Genomic DNA, 20,233 nt, shown 5'->3' on the forward strand with positions numbered 1-20,233 from the left:
CTGTATTCACCCATTATTGGCTTTGTTCAGGTGTTTTGTGCTAAGAGGTTGACAGCTGTGCTATGGTGAGAACTGAATTCACTAAATGGTAGCTATTTAAGTTTCCGTCTTCCTCTTTCACAAAACAGCTGATTTGGCATAGTGGTATGTTGCTCTGACTGTTTTGCACAGGGTCCTGGGTTTAAGGCTTGGCAGTGAAATGTATGGTGGTAAGACAGCATTTTATTCTAGCAACTTTCCAACATTATACAAGCAATGTTTAAAATGTGTCCCTGGTTTTTGGGCTTTTGTCCCCCCCACAATAAACTTTGGCTTTTTCCAGATTTCTGTGTGCTGCAAAGTTCAGAGATACAACTGAGTGAGTAGATTTTACAAGGAGCTGAGAGCTGCAGGGGAGCAAAAGTTTAGTGCTGCTTATGCTGCGTCTGCTTGCATTGTTAATAGCACAACAGGTAGTATACTTTCTTTTGATGCAGAAGGCTGTGGGTTCTACTCCCAGAGTAGATGGATTCATTTCTGATAATGTACTGTGTTGCAAAAGAGGTGGATGCGAAGATACCTAGTAACTATGAATCTGTTATCAGTTTGCCATCCATTCCCTATTGCAATATTGCTAGCTTATCATTTTTTTAGCGTAAGATAGGCAGTTTATTCCTCAAGGGTAACGGGCACTTTATTTGTAGATTAAACAATGAAATACAAAGTTGTTTGCTAGCAGCAACCTATTCATTAGTTACAGATCTCTTTAATCTGGAATTATTTAGATGACTTTTACTTCTTCAGAGATTGTGCATATTTACTGATACTGGTGGACTGTAGAAGTCTGAGTAGACTTTTATGATGGAAATGTTCTGAATTGGGCAGTTTTGTCATTACTGGTGCATGCATTTTGTTTCATTGTTTATTGGAAAATTTTCAAAACAATAAATTTAAAACACCCTCTAAAACTGTACTGTATTGTGCAAGGAATATAATTTAATACAATCGGGAAGGTGTATGAAAGAGCATGTGTATGTTTTGGGTGAAAGGGGCCTGTGATTTGAAAACAGCCCAAACCCAAAGTTAATCTGCCACTGGCAAAATGTATTTTCTTTGAATGTGGGTTTCAATGCTGTTTCAGTGATTGTGAGTTTTCAAGGGCAGAGAAGTTTTAATGCTAAGTCTGTTCTCATTGTGAGACTGCATTGCTTTGTTTAGCAGATATGATATCTATTAGTGTTTGCGCCGTAAAATGCAAAATAAAACTTTTAAATGAAGTCCAAATCATTGCAGAAGTAAAGCAGTATGCACATTAGTGTTTATGGTAAATGGGGTGAAATAGCCAAGTAATGGTTCATTGGAATGGCTGTAGGGGGGGAAGCTCCATTCGACCATAGGTTTGTGAGGGGGGGAAGGGCAGCAAACTCAGACAGCCCTGGCTGAACTATACCTCTCAACTGTCCAGATCTTTGCAGCATGAATAGATTTTTGCTTCTTATTTTTTGTTTGTTCCTCATAAAATTTGTGGTTTTCTGTCAAATCATTTAGGAATGAAGTCACTAAATAATGACAGACACTGAGTTTCAGACTTCATAACCTTCAGAAAATTGCATGCTGAAGCAAGACCTGTTACTCGATCAACTGTCTCAGTTTATACAAGAGCAATTTTTAGTACTGTTTATATGTTCCCCCCATATATTTGGCCTTGCCCAGATTTCCTGTATTAACAGGTTGAGAGGTACATGCAAATAAATTGCTTTATAGAATTAGGCATATCCAAACCTCTCAACTGTCCCCGATTTTGGCTCAAAATGTTGCTCTTCCCCTAATAATCCCTCCGCAAAATGGCAATTTTGGAAGAAAACACGGAGGGTTTACAATTAATAAATAACTGTAATAATCAGTTATAGTTTACTTCTATTTCAGAAATGCATGTAGAGTCTTTTATTTTGTCAGCTGCTCAAGTTAGCAGTACTAATATTAAAAAGTGTCCCTTCTTTGACAGGTTCCCAGCTGTATTGTGTGGCTATTTTATATTTCTGAATCACATTTTTGGTTCATTTTTCATAAAATTGTGGGGATTTTTTTGGCAAATTAGTAGCAAATCATTAAAGACTGAAGTTAGAAAATAATGACAGACATTTCAGTTTCAGATTTCATACCCTTCAGAAAATTCATACTAATGCAAGACCTACTATTCCATTATCTTTCTAAGTTTATAAGAGCAATATTTAAAAATTGTCCTTATTTTTTGGGCCTTTGTCCCACTTCTATGTATGGCTTTGTCCAGATTTCTTGCTCTGAGGTTGAGAGGTATGACAAATGTGTCAGGGCCATCGCAGTCAGCCAGAGACATTTCAAATTGTGACGTACTTGTTGCACCCCACTCCCCCATGTAGTGACTCTGGATGTGTCCAAGAAAGGCAAGGAGCAGTTATGCAGTGTAAATGTGCAGAATATCCCCCCATCCAAGGTAGACACAAGTACTACAGTGGCTTTTCATCTGTCCTTGATTTTGCAGAATGTTCTGGTTTCTGTCATATTTTTATACTGTTGATTTATGCTTATTATTATTCAGAAAGTGCCTGTTGCTCTGTGTTTAAGTAGCAGTGCTTTAATGACCATTTGGTAAGCTTGTCTGAGATTGTAAGATGCAAGCAAGTTTTAATAAGCATACTGTTAAAGAATTGCCAACATTGAAAGCCTTTCTGTTGTTGCCATGCAGAGAATACTTACATAACTAGATAACATATAAGCCTTGGGTATTGACATGCATATGACAGTATTTGTAATAAATGACAGGATTACATTAGTTTAAGAGCTCATTACAGGCTTTACCTGCAAACTAAACAGAATGCCAATCTATCATGTGTGGTCCATATCCTGTGCAGTAATCCTTTAAGCAATGTATATTGAGCTTGTTTCCTGTTTGCTTTTCATTTTTTACTTTGATCATGTTTTCCCCATGAAACAAGTAGATAGTTGTTGTCAGGCAGCAGGTCTTTTTTGGATGAGAAACATTTTTACAAGTGGGGATATCACAGAGATTGCTACTTTCAGCATGTTACTTGGTACTTTTATAAAGCTGAATATACATTATAATTAGAACTGGAGTGCAAGGAGACGTGGTTTGAGTTGAGTGCTGCTTGTTATTCTTATACTTGATTTTGACTAGCATTCCAATAATGTATTTAAAAAGTAATTTATTTTTTTATGCCTCACAACCTTTTTGTTTCCATCAAGATATTAAGTACGCTGTCATGCAGCCAATGGATTGAAATATGTTTTTGCTTCTGCACTTCATTTTGTCTTGATTGGACTCTCATAATGATGGTTTGGCACCCAGGGCAACGTATTTAATTAAAGTTACAGTTTTTGTGGTTTTGAGCATAGCTCCTCCCCTTTCTAGTTGGCCACACACATTCCCATTGACCCCACCCATTCAGCTGTCTCCTGCAGCCCCCCTTTGATTTGAAGTCACCAGCTACCACTGTTAGAACCCGAAATACATATTAGTAAGTAACACCACAGATATCCACCATTACTAAATTATGAAAACTGTGCAGTTGTGTAAGATGAATGGCATGAAACAATAAAAGGAAAGCATATTTTTTTTTGTAAATAAAGGATTTAGCTTCTGTTTAAATTCATCTTATAGACACTCGTTTATTTAAAATGGAGTTATAGTTGTATTGTAATAGACATTCATTTATTTAAAAGGGGGTTATAATTGTCACACATTAATTAGATGATTTATATTGTTATTTATACTCATCAATAATTTTAATCTTTATATTTTAAAATAGTTAAAGTAACATAAAACACTAAATAGTCTAATCTAATTTGACTTTTAATATTTGTATAATCTCTTTAGAGACTGTAGCATATTTTGTTATAAAAATATATTTAGTTTTTTATATGCATTTTGTTATGAAAATATTTTTAGTTTTTTTTTTTATATGCATCAGCATCTATTCAGTGGTGAATGATTCCAGTCCATTTCTTCAGTGTTTGATATTATGTGTCTGTAGATATGTGACAGCATCTTTTGGGTAAGCAAAACTATTTTTTTTCATTGGGTCAAAATATTTTATTTCCTGCTTCTTTCAAAAACGTTAATCAAAGGTCATCATTTTTTTCTCTTTTCTCAAAATCTTAAAGAGAAATCATTGTACTAATTGAATGGTTTGGCTATGTAGAAAAGATTTAAATTCTTATGTAATAGATTCAGGGGACCATGTAGCTTTGTTAAAGATTTAACTAACTGTCTGTGGATACTTCTGTTTCGTTCCTGAAGATAAATAATGAATAAATTAACTATGCTATCATTTCTATGTTTTCTGGTACACAATAAATTCTCATATTGTTCCTTGTTTTTTTTTTATTTCCAAATAATCCAGTTATCAAGGAGTATTGTGCAATGTTTTAGTAAAAAAATCAGTTTGACTGTCTTCCATGAATGTATGCAACAGATATTTCCAAGTCTTTTATCTTTTGTTCTTGTACTGTGAGGTATTTCAGCATCTCACTTTGTTGCATTTTCTTGAATTCCATCTATTTTATTCTAAAATGTTACATTTTCACTGATAGGTCTTTTAGTGATGCAATTTGTTGTTGCAAGTACTCTGAGTAAGTTTCTAAAGATTAATTTTTGTTTGGAGTAACTTAATATTCAAGGAAAGTATCAATGAAAGATTTCAAAGTGTTAGAAAGTTTTTAAAACGAATGAAGTTATGCTAATGTAACTTAAAATCTTGAAACCTAGAAAACTGTCCTGTTTAATTGCTTCTTAAAGGTAGAGGACTTAAAGGGAGCTGCTGTCAGGCAGCTGTCTTGGTCTTGGATGGACTTCTACCACACATATTTTTATGCCTTGTAACAACCACACGTGTCTGTTGTGGAAAGCACAAAATTTCATTCAGGCACCTATGCTCACTCACACCCATGTTCAGCCTCACACCCACTGATATTAATATAGTGGCATCTTATTTCACCAATACTTTTATTACCTTCAACCTTCCTGTCCAGGCCAGACCCCCGCCCTCCCCCTTTCCCTTGCCTTACTTTTACTTCCCTTTGACTTCTCCAAACATTGTTAATATTCTAGATGCATTTCTTTTCCTCCCCCTAGCTAAGCCTTAGTCCTTTTCCCACTTGACTATCTCAGACTCAGAGAAAGGATGTTCTGTAGTGGCTAGGAGAGGTTTTTGCATTTTTTTAAGGGAATGACAAATTAGAAGGGGGAGAAACATCCCTGTCCCCAGGATGCTGAAGATGCAGTGATGTTCTTGGCATGGCCCACATTGCTTTTGTATCAACAGTAGTACCCTAATGTCCCTTAAATCAGACAAATATGACTAAGATGCAGGGGTGACCTATATGTGAGTGGAAGAAGTGAGATGTTCTTCGTGTTTCACTGTTGCAGTCATTACATTTGGGTTATCCTGCTGGCAGGTTGCCCTCAGTTGGCCTGAATTCCAAAGTCTTGGGTCCTGTGTCGGTTGCTGTCACCTCTTCCCTGATGTCAGGTTGTCAGGGGTATAAAGATGCAGCTGAAGCCATTTTATTAAGTCTTTCTTGCCGCGCGGTGCCCGAAGCAGAAGCAGTTCGCAAGTGCCGGTCGGCCGACTCCTGAGATTTTTGTGTTCGAGTTTCAGATCCAAAGTCTTCATTAAAAGCTAAGTACCCTGTTGGGGAAACTTTTTTCTTGCTCCAGACCAATGTCAGAAAAAGTTAATAATTGTATTTCTTGTGGGAAGCAAATACCTCATAAGGGCTTTCATTCTTACTGTATTCCTTGCCTAGGCCCTGACCACGACGTTGCTAGTTGTCGGTTTTGTGCTAGATTTAACCAACGCACTATTAAGCGTCGGTACGATATTGCATTCAGCTATTTTGGGCGAAGATTTAATTATACAATGTCATCTGATAGCCATCTGACTAACGGAGTTCACAAAAAACGCAAAGAAAAAGAAAAGGACAGGCAACCGAGGTCCAAAACCAACGATGAGGCTTCTCCTAAGCAAGTCGCCGGTTTGCTGGTTCTCAGTGAGGCGCTTTCGCAGCCCCTGACACCCGCTACTTTAGAGTCACAGGCCGCTACTGACTCCCACGTGGAGTCGGACAGGCCGCTAGAAACTCAAAGTATTGGAACCTCGGAGATTGTTCCCTCAGATGGGTATGGAGCTGCTGAGCAGGCATCGGCATCTGAGGGTGTATTCAGACCTAAGCAATTATATATTAAACTGACTACAAAGACAAAGACTAAGACACCTTTAAAGGCAAAGAAGCAAGTTCACCAGCCACAAAGACAGGCCTCCATGCCCAAAAAAAACAGATGCTGAAAATGGCTGAAGACTTAATTACCTTGATCAGGGGTTCCCATCCCCCTCCTGATAAGAGGCCTAGGCAAGAGACAGACTATGAATCTTCAGATCAGGTTTCCATTTCTTCTGATTCCTCTTCTAATCAGGAATATTCTCTTCCCCCCTATGAGGATTCTGATGCTGAATAATCAATTCCTTCAGCTTCTCCTCCTGAGGACTACTCTTTTGGGGAAACCTTGCATACCATGGGGGAGCACTTCCACTGGGAGAGCCAAGATTTTTCAGAATCTAAGAAAAGGCTCAGAGATTTCCTTTTACTACCTCAACACAGGCCTCTAGCTATTCCACCTGTGTTGGACATTGTAGATGATGTGTTCTCGGAGTCTAGTCTGACCCCTGACTCTTTACCTCCAGCTCCTGTTAAGCCGGACAAATACTACAGGGTTCCTGACTCTCATAAATTCCTTTTCAAAAACCCTACTGCAGACCCAGAAACTATTTCTCAGGGTCCCAAAGGGGTCAAGGCTTCTACTGAAAAATCCCTACCCCCTCTGACAGGGATTCTGGGGCACTAGATAGACGGGGAAAAAAGATATACACATCTACTACGTTGGCTATAAGGGCCTTAAATTGCCAGTTTCATATGCTCAAATATCAGCCATATATCATGACACTGCTTAAACAGAAAATAATGGCAAATTCTGAATGTGCAGAAAACAAAGAAATGCAGGATTTATTGCATGCAGCTGAACAAGTTGGAAAGCATACTTTGCAATGTGGGTTTGATTCTCTGGAGGCCTCCTGCAGGGCTGCTGTTACGGGTTCTGTCATTAGGAGGCATGCTTAGTTAAAGGAACAAAATCTGCCTGACCATGTTAAAGCAAAATTATTAGATGCTCCTTTACAACATGATACCTTGTTTGTTGTTAAGGCAGAAGAGGTGTTAAAGAAAATGGAGGACTAAGCTAAATCTATGCAAACGGTCAAGGATTTCTTACAGGTACAGCCACCTAGATTTAGCAGACACTGGCCTACAAAGAACTGGTCCTTTCCAGTCTCAGACAGACCTCAAAGGGCCAGACGCCCTAGAGGCAGATCACAGCTGCAAGGATCCTACAGGTCTAAGCATTGGAGTGCTTCTACCTCCAAAGGTGGAGAAGACAAAGCGCAATCGTACAGGAAACAGTCCCAATGACTTCCCCCTGCCTGCACCAAACACTTATCTTCTGGCAAGGCTCAAAAGACAAACCCACCTCCTTAGAAAACAAAAATGGAAAAAAAACTAAGGGTAATGCTGCTCAACGCCAGAAGTCTAAATCTCAAGGTGCAGGCACTTGATGCACTCCTCAGCATGGAGAACATCGACGTCTGTGCAGTAACTGAAACCTGGTTCAAGGCTCCTGAGAGCACCCCAGCGCTACCAGGCTATACCTCGTATCATGCTTTTCGGCCCCAAAACTCAGGCCAAACCAAAAAGGGAGGGGGAGTGTCCATATTCATCAAGGACACCCACACCTCCAGGTTAGTGGCAACACATGAAGCATCGGAGACCATCCAGGTGCAACTAACCGTAGGCAAAACTGCTATACAACTGGTAGCATGTTACAGACCACCCTCCCAATCTCAGGAACCCCACTCAGCCTTCCTGAAGACATTGGAGGATATGAATGTCTCACCAAACACCATCATATTGGGAGACTTCAACTACCCTAACATAGACTGGGTGCATTATTCTAGCCCAAACACCCTAGCCCAAAGGTTCCTGGAATTCATAAATTCAAACGCAATGGAACAGCTAGTCACCTCTCCCACAAGGGGAGATCACATACTAGGCCTGATCATCACAAACATGGGGACAAAGTGCTCCACACCGGAAGTGTACCCTTCACTAGTGAGATCTGACCACAAACTAATCACCCTGGATATACATATCCCACCTCCACCCCCAACACAAAAGGCTACAGTGAAAAACTTCTCAAAAGCCAACTTTACACTTCTTAAAACTGAGATGGTATCCTTTAAGCCCACTGGGACAGTGGAAACCATATCCCACAATGCAGAATCCTTCACAAATGCTTTCTACGGACATCTCCAAGAATGCATGGATCATGCAATCCCAAATAAAGCCAAGATCCTCTCCACCAAGGGCAGGCGTCCTGTCTGGTGGACCCCAGCCATAAACAAATTGTGTAACAAAAGAAGGAAGCTACTGCACGACAGAGCAAAATCCCATAAAGAGAAGGCATCTCTGATCAGCGCTAGTAGAAAGCTACGTTCTCTCATAAAAACATCAAAGGCCAACTTTGAGAGAAAAATCGCTATGGACACTAAAGATAACCACAAGGCCTTCTTCAGCTATGTTAGAAACCTGGGCGGAAACCCTCAGATATGTTCAGAGTTAGTTCACAATGACAAAAAATACACTGAACCCACAGATATTGCCAACATTCTGGCAGACAGGTTCAGTGCAAATTTCTCCCCTCTGTCTCCCCCAAAAGAAGAAATACTTATCCCAGCTGAATGTAACCTCCCTGTCATCTCAGATGTCCAGGTGAGAACCGCCCTCAGCAAAGCTAAAAACACAGCATCAATGGGACCTGACGGTATCCCGGGTTGCGTGCTATGTGAACTCCAAGAGGAGCTAAACCCGCACATAAAAATGCTATTTAACCTTAGCCTTACTACAGGATATGTACCTGAAAACTGGCGTGCAGCAACAGTAGTCCCACTCCACAAAGGAGGCACCTCTACTGACCCTGGTAACTACCGCCCCATAAGCTTAACCAGCCTGGTCTGCAAAGCTATGGAAAGAATCATTATGGAACTAATAAACAGAGACATTGGGGACTTACAGACACTTGATCCCAACCAGTTTGGCTTTGTAAAAGGCACATCCTGCCTTTTAAACCTGGTTGACTTTTTCGAAACAGTCACTAGAGCCATTGACGAGGGCAAAGCAAGTCCATACAACCTACCTGGACTTGGCTAAAGCTTTCGACACAATACCCCACTCTGGCATCATAGACAAGCTCAACAGCTTAAATGTAAATCCATATGTCACAAGATGGGTGGCAAACTGGCTAAAGGATAGAACCCATAAAGTCAAAATCGCTGGAGCCATGTCAGACTCAAAGCCAGTGACAAGTGGTGTCCCATAGGGCTCTGTCTTGTGACCCCTCTTATTCGGCATTTATTTCTCAGATGTGAAAGCAAACATGGGAGGGTTGTGGCTGACAAAGTTCACAGATGACTGCAAACTAGACGCCATAGTCGATACACCAGCTGACACATACATCCTACAGTAAGGCCTCACTGAAACGGACAACTGGTGCCGGAGTCATGGCCTTAAACTAAATGCCAAAAAATGTATAGTCATCCCCTTTGGGAAAAACAAAGTGCCCACAAATTATCACATAGGCGGTAACCCACTGAGTATGGAAAAAGTAATCAGAGACCTGGGGACCCAAGTCGATAGTGACCTCTCATTTGACACCCACGTTGCCAAAGTGGTTAGAAAGACTTTCTACCTTGCCCACCTTATCATGAAGGGATTCACATCCAGATCAAAGGAGGTCATTGTGCCCCTGTACTCCTCCCTTATCAGGCCCATGATTGAGTACAATGCCCCATTTGGTATGTACCTCACCCGGCACTTGCAACAGCTAGAGAGACCCCAGAAGTACTTCATCAAGAGGATCAAGGGTCTCCAACATATGTCATATGCTGCCAGACTAGAGAAACTCCAACTCTATTCAGTAGCATACCGCCTACTCAGAGGTGATCTGTGCCTGACGTACAAGGCCATGTCCAATCAGGAATTGATGGACATGCTCCACCTCAAAAAATCCAAATCCATCAGAACCACGAGAGCTAAAGATTTGAACCTCAGCACAAATATGAATAGGACATACTGGAGGGACAGATTCATAACTCAGAGGCTTCCCATACTCTGGAACAGAATCCCAGTTCATGTTAGGCAGAGCCCCTCACTGACTCTCTTCAAGAGAAATCTTGACGAGTGGATGGGAGATCGTATGTTTACCTCAGGGGTCATCTCTGTGTCACTACTAGACAGAGGCACAGTAAACTAATTCTATTATGTAAGGGGGTCTTCACTGTGTCACTACTAGACAGAGGCACAGTATTCTAAATCTATTCTGTACACTTTTGTACCATTACATGGGGTGGCGAAAGCCACATCACTATGGCTAGGCTTATAAATGCCCCAGGGCAGATAGCCTAGTACCAAACTATGAAACTATGAAAGCTATCTCCAAGCAGACTATTTCAAAGTGGATAGGTCACTGCATTTGTTTCTGCTACTCACAGCATGGCAAACCAGTGCCTAAGGGCATTAGGCCACATTCAACCAGAGCTGCAGCCTTTCTCAGGGGAGCACCAACCAAAGACATTTTAGAGGCTGCTAATTGGAATTCAGTGCATACCCTTACAAAACATTACAATCTGCCTCTTTACTCTAAATCCAGGGCAGGCTTTGCCACTGCAGTTCTGCAGAGCCTCATAGCCGCTCCTAATGCTGTTTAGCTCCAGCCCCCCAACCATAGTTTTGGGATTCAACCCAAATGTAATGACTGCAACAGTGAAACACGAAGAACATAATACAGTTGTGTACACTTACCATAAATGTAGATGTTAGTGTATTCACTGTTGCAGTCCAGGTTACCCACCCACCATCCCCCTTATTTTTGCTGGAACTTATCTTTACTTCTCTAATCTATACAACCTAGGTGGTGCATTTGCTTATAGATGAAGGTAAAGCTTATTTTTGGTGCATGTATGTTTTATTTACATAATTTTAGCCTACCCTTTTGGAGGCACCTGACATCTGGGGCAAGAAAAACTGAATAAAATAGCATCGGCTGCATCTTTATACCCCTGACGACCTGACGTCAGGGAAGAGGCGACAGCAACCGACGCAGGACCCAAGACTTTGGAATTCAGGCCGACTGTGAGCATCCTACCAGCAGATTACCCAAATGTAATGACTGCAACAATGAATACACTCGAACATCTACATTTATGGTAAGTGTACACAGCTGTACTGTACGTCACCCACAGAGATATGAAGAGACATAAGTAAAGTTGATGCGTGTGTGCTAAAGGCAGGGAAGGGAATGCCCTTTATCTTCCTGTTTGTTAATTAATTCACAGATTCTGATCTTACTTTGTATCCCTGTTATTGTGTAACACTTTCCTTCATCTAAGTTCTAGTCTCTTTCATCATCTCACTCTACTCTTTGCACACTTGTCATTGACTTTCATCATGTCTGTTAGCCAAAGAATGAAAATTTGGAGCGTTTGGAAAATTTCGGCCGCTAACACAATACCAAAGACTATCTCGGTTCTTACTGTTCATGTAGGCAGCTAATACATTTTAACCTCTTTCTAGTGTAATGTTCACAAAAGCACTTTAATGTTTCAACTGAGGTCCTTTCACCACAACTGATCTGGCCAGCTATGGATACGTAGTGCCTCCATGTAATGAGCTGACTTTTCCAGATACCTTTAAAGTGTTCCCAACCATTTCTTACTCAACAGAAATTAATTTCTATTTGTTTGCCAGGGGGTCTTTGGAAATATCTATTTGATTGTCATCCTTCATCACCACCTGCTTGTGTCTTGAAGAGTTTTTGTAAGCAGGGTACTATTTTTTTGTGGACCTTCACAGGTGACATTTCCTGATTTAAATCTTTTCTATTTCACATAAGGTTCATAGGTTGGTACTAGGCTATCGGCCCTAGGGCCTATACAAGCCTAGCCATAACAATTCCCTGGTTATTTCTTCCCACAATATTTACTTCCCTGGACCCCTGTCTAGCAGGGCAACTGACGTGATCCCTGAGGTGAATTTCCTATCTCCCATCCAATCATCAAGGTTCCTTTTGAAGAGGGCCAAAGAGGCGCTTTGCTTGACATGTATGGGCAGTCTATTCCAGAGTATGGGAGTCTCTGGGTCAGGAATCTATCCCTTCAGCATGTTTTGTTCATTGTGATGACAAGGTTTAGGTCTATGGAGCATGTGGCTCTGATGGATTGGGATTTATCTAAGTGTAACATGTCCAACAACTCTTTTTGACATGGGCTTGTATGTTAAGCAGATATCGCATCTGAGTAGATGATATGCGACAGAGTATAGCTGGTGTTTTTTTTTTGTCTGTCAGCATAGGGCATCTGCTTTAGGCCTGTGATTCATTTAGTGAGGTGTTTCTGCGGCCTTTCCAGTTGTTGCTGATGTCTTGTGAGGTACATACCAAACTGGGCATTGTACTCTATAATGGGTCTAATGAGGGATGAGTACAGTGGGACAATGACCTCTTTTTTGTGGGAGAAAAGCCCTTAGTGATGAGGTGTGCCACATAGAAGGATCTCCTGACTGTTGTGGCGATGTGGTTATAGAAGGTGAGACCACTGTCCACCTGTGTTCCTAAGTCTCTTATCACACTTTTGGTGTTTAGTGTACTGCCACCTATGTGGTAATTCATGGGGATAACTATACACTTCGTAACATTGAGCTTGAGCCCATGGCTCTGGCACCAAGCATCTATTTCTGTAAGGCCCTTTTTTAGAATATTCACATCATTTGGGGATTCAGTAATGGCTCCCAGTTTGCAGTCATCTGCGAACTTTGTTAGCCAGAGTCCCTCAGTGTTAGCCTGTACTTCAGAGAAGTAGATGCCAAACAAGAACGGTCCCAGGACGGAACCCTGAGGTACTTCACTTGTCTGGAGCTGGATTTGGAGTCGGCTACTTTTACAGTGTGGGTTCTGTCAGTAAGTCAGTTGGCAACCCATCGAGTGAAGTAGGGATTTATGCCCAGCTTAGTAAGTTTATCTATGATTCCAGAGTGGGGGATGGTGTTGAAGGCCTTGGCGCGAGCTCCGTATAGGCTGTGTGGACTGCCTTACCCTCGTCCACAGCTCTGGAGACTGATTTGAAGAAGTCAGTCAGGTTCAGGAGACACGATCAGCCCTTCACGAACCCAAACTGGGTGGGATCCAGTGTCTGAAGGTTACCAATGTATTTGTTTATAAGTTCCATAATTATATGTTCCATGGCCTTGCAGATCAGGCTTGTCAGACTGATGGGACAGTAGTTCCCAGGATCCAAAGTGGATCCCCCCTTGTGGAGTGGGATAACTGTAGCTGTGCGCCCCACAGTAGGCATGAAGCCTGAGGTGAGGCTATGATTAAACATGACACTTAGGTGAGGTGCCAGTTCATTTTGTAGCTCATGTAGTACCCAGCCCAGGATGTCATCTGGTCCCATGGATGCTGTATTCTTAGCTTTGGAGAGTGCATTTTTTTTACCTGTGTGGCCGTGATTATCGGGATTTGGCAATCTTTCTGTATTGAAATGGGCCCTTTAGGGGGTGAGAGGGGGATGAAGTTGGCACTGAATCGATCTGCCAGGATATTGGCAATGTCCTTAGGATCAGTATATTTAATGCCATTCTTTTGTAGCTCAGAACAGTTCTGAGCATTGCCATTTAGATTCTTGACATGGCTATAAAATGCCTTGTGGTTGTCTTTGGAACCTTTGGCAATTTTATTTTCATAACTAGCTTTGGAGGATTTTATGAGGGATCTCAGTTTCTTACTGAGGCTGGTAAGGAAGTTTTTTGCATCCTGGAATTTTCCTATTTTCTGAAACAGTTTCTTCCTTCTGTTGTATAGTTTGTTTATGACCGGGAACCACCAGATTGGCTTGGATGTGCTCATACAGTGCTTTAGTGTAGGATTCGGCAGTCGAACTATCAGTTCCTGTCTGCATGGACGTCATGAAGTGTGTCATTTCTGACTGGAGTAGCATGAAGTTGGCCTTGGAGAAGTTTTTTATGGATGTTTCCTTACTGGGGGGTGGGGGTGGGATGTGGATGTCAAAGGTGATTAGCTTGTGGTCAGACCTAACCAACGAGGGGGTGACCACTGGTGTGGAGCATCGATTTCCCATGTTGGTAATGACCAGGTCCAGGATATTGGAGCCCCTGGTGGGACTATGGATTAGCTGATCCAGGGTGTTGGAATTTATGAATTCCAAGAACTGTTGGGCAAAGGTGTTGGTACACGAGTAGTTTTGCCAGTTAATAGCAGGGTAGTTGAAATCACCCAGTATTAGGGTGCTTGGTTGTATCTTAATATTTTCCAGTATGTTTAGAAAGGTGTAGTGAGTATCTTGGGGCATGGTGGGGGATCTGTAGCAAGCTACAATTTGGATTGCAGTCTTACCTAGTGTTAGTTGCACCTGGAGAATTTTGGATGTATTGTGTTGGGCAGCTAGCCTGGAGATGTGAATATCCTTGGTGAATATGGGCACTCCTCCACCTTTAGTGTTTCAGTTCTGGTTTGGTGGCCGAAAAGTGTGGTAAGAGTTGTAGCCTGGTATTTCAGGGGTGCGCTCTGGAGCCTTGAACCAGGTCTCAGTTACTGCACAGATGTCGATGTTCTCCATTTTTAGGAGTGCCTCGAGAGAGTGCATTTTGAGGTTTAGACTTCTAGCATTGAGTAGCATTACCTTCATATTTTGCATACTTGTACTTGTTACGGTGGTGGATTTGTCCTTTGATCCTTGCCTAAAAAAGGCACTATAGGGGTGGCAAGAGCCTTAGCCAGTAACCTGAATCCCAGGGGCGACAGATGCCGATCATCTCTGGCAAAGCATCGTGGTTTGTTGATCATGCTGTCCCAGGCAGACAGATACTGGATCCCCTTTGAATGACCCCAGAAGCTTAGCCAATTGTTGAAGTCAGTCATTTTGCCCTTATACTGTGGTATCATTCTGGGTGAAGGCAGGATGCTAGTCTGGGCTAGGGTCGTACCTGCCTGGGCCACATGATCTGAGAGCTCTTCCATGTCTCTTTTCATGTAGTCCAGGGAGGTACGTCTCAAGTCATTCACTCCAACATGGATAGTGACAGAGTCATATTTGTACTTGTTGTGGAGTGACTTGAGTGCATGTGTTATGTGGCAGATCCTGACACCTGACAGGCAGCTGACTGTAGTTTTCTCCTTGTTCAGCCTGGTGAGTGGGACATCAGTGTGCCTGACTATAGAGTCACCTATGACTAAAGTGTTCGGTACATTGTCTTGCCTTAGGGGCTGTTATGTGGCACACTGGTGTTGTGAGCTATGTGATACTTTGGTTGTGATTGGTGTTTGTTTGCATTTCAGCTTCAGAGGTCCTTGTTGCTTGGGCAGGTTAATGTTAAGGGCTTCCGCATATGTGGGTTTTGTGTTGCTATGTGTGGGTGTTGGTAGTGAGGGTTTTTAAGGGCTATGTGTTGCTTGAGGTGTAGTGCAGGTGTTAACCTTCTCCTCTTTATTGTCTAGCACAATCTTGGCTGGAGAGAGCTTTGCTTCCAGTTTGGCTATGTAAGTGCATCTCTCGCAGGTTGTAGTGTTGGGTGGTAGGAGGAGAGGGTTGTCTATGTACATGAGGCTATTGCTACATTTCCCCAGTATGCCCAGATTCACCAGGTGGACAGGAGAAATCACCGGAAACTGACCCTTGGACATGCCTGGTTAGATGCTTTTTTTTTTTGTAAAGTACAAGAGCTGTTTTCCCTTACCTTGCAAGGTACTTTGCAATTATAGGCTGTTTAGTGCATACGATTAATTTGTCCTTATTAACAAGGAGAGTTGAGTGGTTTTATCAGTTTAAGGCTTCCTAGTGCTTTCCAGCAGGTTTTAGAACAAGTGCTAGTCACAGGGACTCCAACCAGAAACAGTCAGGAATCAGTGCACTGTGCTCCTACTCTCACCAGGATCACAATATAAGCACAGATTTCAAGCTGTCACCTATAAAACAGTTATTAAGCTTTCTGGTGATCAGCAGTCTCCAGGGAACAATGTAACTGCACTCCTTCTCTCACCAGGAGAAAAGAGAAGCACTAATCCCAAGATGACTACTGAGAGGCAGAATGTGGGCTCTGCAATAACTGGTGGTCTTGCAATAGATACTTAAAGGCAAGATGAAAAAATGGTTTATCTTAAACACTGCAGTGTACAGTAGAGGAGTTAGATGTGAAAGTAGGTAGCTAAAGTTTTACCTGTCTAAAAAGTTAAGTTTTAGTGGAGAGTCACTATTTTTAAAACAGCAAGATAGATTGAAAGGGAGTGGTCACTTTTGTATTCTGGTAGTATAACAAAGAGTGAGAAGGTCACTAAAAAAACAATCAGTAAAAACAAAATGAAAACTTCAGCAAAGCTGGAACTTCCACTGAATGACCTCCCAAACAACTTGTACCAGAGGCAGATCGGATATATGTGAGTGATCCTTATGAACATCAGGTGTTTTAGCTAAATGGCGATTAAGAATGCCCATGACTTGCTTCGTCGTTTTAATGAACAATTTCAGGCCAGTAAAGCCAAACCCTGCTAGTTGTGGATATGCATATTTCGGCCTTATGACCTTATCAGCACAGCACAAGCAGAGTGTTTGACTAACCATTAGAAACACAGGGCTCTTATACCCAGCTGATGTCCATTATCGTTAGGGTCACTGCAAAAATATCCCAAACAACAAACTAAAACAATGAGTGAGAAGGTCACTAAAAAAAAATCAGTAAAAAGAAAATGAAAACTCCAGCAAAGCTAGAACTTCCACTGAGTGACCTCCCAAACCTCTTATACTAGAGGAACATGGGATATATGCAACTGATCCTTATGAACATCAGGTGTTTCAGCTAATTGGCAATTCTGAATGCCCATGACTTGTTTCGTCATTTTAATGGACAATTTCAGGCCAGTAAACACCAAAATATGCATATCCACAGCTAGCGGGATGTGGCTTTATTGGCCTGAAATTGTCCATTAAAACGATGAAACAAGTCATGGGCATTTAGAATCACCAATTAGCTGAAACACCTGATGTTCATAAGGATCATTTGCATATTTCCCATGTGCCTCTGCTACAAGAGGTTTGGGAGGCCACTCAGTGGAAGTTGTAGCTTTGCTGTAGTTTTCATTTTGTTTTTACTATTCTGGTAATATGGAATACAGTATGATAGCCAATAAATTTAAATAGTTGAAGGGGAGTGATTTCACAAAATGATAATTTTGTGCTTACTCACACAAGCCAGTAAAAACAGAGGAAATGAGATATATGGTCAAATTAACATAAGGGGCAGGCAACTAGAAAGTTCTGCCCAACTCACAAGAGACAGAGTTGTGGTCTCTTTTCTAGTTTTAATATGCAGTTAAACACAGAATACAAGTAAAACACAAGGTAAAGAAAACAAATCACAGTATTCAAAATATAAAAAGTCAATATAAATAAAGTAATACAAAATGCAACAAATAAAAAGTAAACTAACCTTTCCCTCACAGCAAAGTGTGGCAGAGTCTTGGTGAGCCTTTCTAGTAAAGCTCTGAAAATGTTTTATTTTACCCCTTAAATAGAAGGTTTAGTTTCTAGCTCCACCGCCTCGGTTCACAAATTATTAACCTTAACTGACCTCTTCTGTCTTATGTGTGAGTCTTTAATTGACCTGTTCTAATTTCTGCCTGACTCACAAGAGACAGGGCTTGTAGAAAGTACAGCTCTCAGACAGGCCTCTCAGCCTCTGACTGTGAAACATGGGGACAAAGCCCTTGAAAATCTGATTTTGGCTGCAAATCAGGTACACCTGGATTAGTATAAAGTGGGCATATTTACCAGCATACAAGACCTTGTATCCTGCCCACATGCAAACGACATGTATGGGCATAGGCAAATATATACCACATACACTTTTTAAAAACTGTTTCGTTTTTGTAAAGACTGTAGCTGTGGAGAAGGGGGGGGGGCTACATTTTCTGACATATAGACAGGCACATGCACGCTCACACACACACACACACGCAATTTCTACGTCAGTAGACCTTCCCCATATACACTAAAATATTAGGCAGCATTCATAGTTGAGATTTATTACCCTTTCACCTTCCCACAACAAGATGTCAGCACTAGTAAGCCCCCCCTTCAGCCCTCTCCATTAAAATTTTCTGTACCTTTTAAACCTTATGCATACATTTTCTTGCAAGAGCTCATAAATGAGTTAGTCTTTGACAACAAATATGCCGGGAAAGGGTGGGGGTGGGGCATGGAATTGGTTGGGTGATATGTCCTAACCTGTCTCTACTGAGAAAGCGATTGTGCATATTTGCTAGAGTGTAGCTTTCCTCAGTTATTCATTAGTTTTGGATGCTCAATTCAGTTTTTGTTCCAGTTTCCGAGCTTTAAAAAAAAATAAAATTCACTAGCTGTTTCAGATTGTCAAAATTACAGTGGCCCTGAAATGGAGCTATACTCAGTGACGTGGTCACACAGTTGAAGTCTGGTGATTTTACATAACAGAGCAATCTAACTGTATCAAATGGAGAGAGCTATTTCCTCATACCTGTGAAAGGTATAACCTGTAAGCATATCAGTTTAAGGAAGCATGTGTGCCTGTAATGTTGCCTAAACTATAATTAGGATAACACAATAAAAATAATACTGTAGCAGCAGCACCCATTTACAAATCTGTCACTCATGCTGCATACCTGCTGCAGATTGTGGTATCGTAGTCCACTGTTTGCCAGGCTGTGGATCCCTTTAAAGAAAATAAATTCTTAATTTGTGCACCATTCAGTACTGTTGTACTGCATCAGTTATATACAGAATGAGGACCACAAAGACTTTACTGTTCCAAACTTTCCCTTGTGTTCCCATGCATATTGAGGTGATACATCACTAGCTTGCTGAAAAAAGCATAAAAAAAAGGGATACATCAGTATACATAAGGTCAAGCAGAGGTGCCACAGATTGACTTTGCAGATGTGTGGTCAGCAGCTTTACTGTCTGTGCTTATTAGTCTTCGGCTTCTGGGCAGCTGGGTTGAATCAGAACTGTCAGCATGTGATTTTGGTTGCCAGGACAGAGAACTGATTTGCACATTAAGTCATGATCTTCTTAGTAAAATTGGGGGTTTTGTATTAGAACACTACCCCACCAGATGCGCAGTAGCAAGGACCGGCCAAACTTCGCCCACCACCCTGCATATGACTGTTTTTGCAAGTATTACTCTGAATAAATAAGTGAAGACCTTTGCCATTAAAATGAATATGCAAGACTTTCTAAAAAGTTGAATTTGGCCGCTTCTGTAAGTGCGCAGTACTTAAATCCAAAGTATAGACTGTTGAAATGTACGCATATTAGCTGTTACCTACATAACAACAACAAAAAAACCCCAGAATGTATTATATTATAAAAACTGCACTTTAACATTGAGTCAGCTGCTATTCTAGCACCATTCACTGTGCACTGTTATTATGCAATACTGTACATTGCAAACACTAAATGCCTCACGCTTCTGACTACAACCTGAATGTAACACGCATGAGGCGCGAACCTAAGCAGCTGTGGCATCTGATAGAAAACTGCACTTTCTTGTTGCTTCTGCAACGTGGCAAGCACACTCCCCCCATTACTGCTGAACAGTATATTAAAGAAACATGGAGGGTGCAGGTGGGGCTGCCCCCCCTGGCAAAGCCAATTTCTACAAAACAAATGTAGTAAAGAAACATGGGGGGTGCAGGGGGGGCTCGCCCTCCTGCTAAAGCAATTCCTGTACAAACATATAGTACATACTGAGTTTAACTCAATACTGTAAAACTCCCTTGCAATGGCACTGTTTCAAGAATGCCAAAGCATACCTCTCAAGTGTACAGATTTTCGCCTCTTACTTTTGTTTTGTTTGTCGTACAGTTGTGGTTTTCTGGCAAATCATTGGCAAATTGTTAAGGGTTAGTGTCAGAAAATAACGACAGACATTTGAGTTTCAGACTTCATACCCTTCAGAAAATTCATGTTGATGCAAAACCTGTTATTCTCTCAAATTTTCTAAGTTGGTAAGAGCAATATTTAAAAAGTGTTCCTATTTTGGGGGC

The 20,233-nt window shown here is 41.4% G+C and overlaps 1 protein-coding gene across 5 annotated transcripts in view; it reads left to right on the top strand.

Moving 5' to 3' along the window:
• Nucleotides 1-20,233, top strand: part of SCUBE3 (signal peptide, CUB domain and EGF like domain containing 3) — a 3,541,316-nt gene that overhangs the window by 2,366,598 nt on the left and 1,154,485 nt on the right. The window lies entirely within an intron of this gene.

The sequence above is a fragment of the Protopterus annectens genome, chromosome 7.part0 (assembly GCF_019279795.1).
Source record: "Protopterus annectens isolate FY-2018-M chromosome 7.part0, PAN1.0, whole genome shotgun sequence".
Lineage (NCBI taxonomy): Eukaryota > Metazoa > Chordata > Ceratodontiformes > Protopteridae > Protopterus > Protopterus annectens.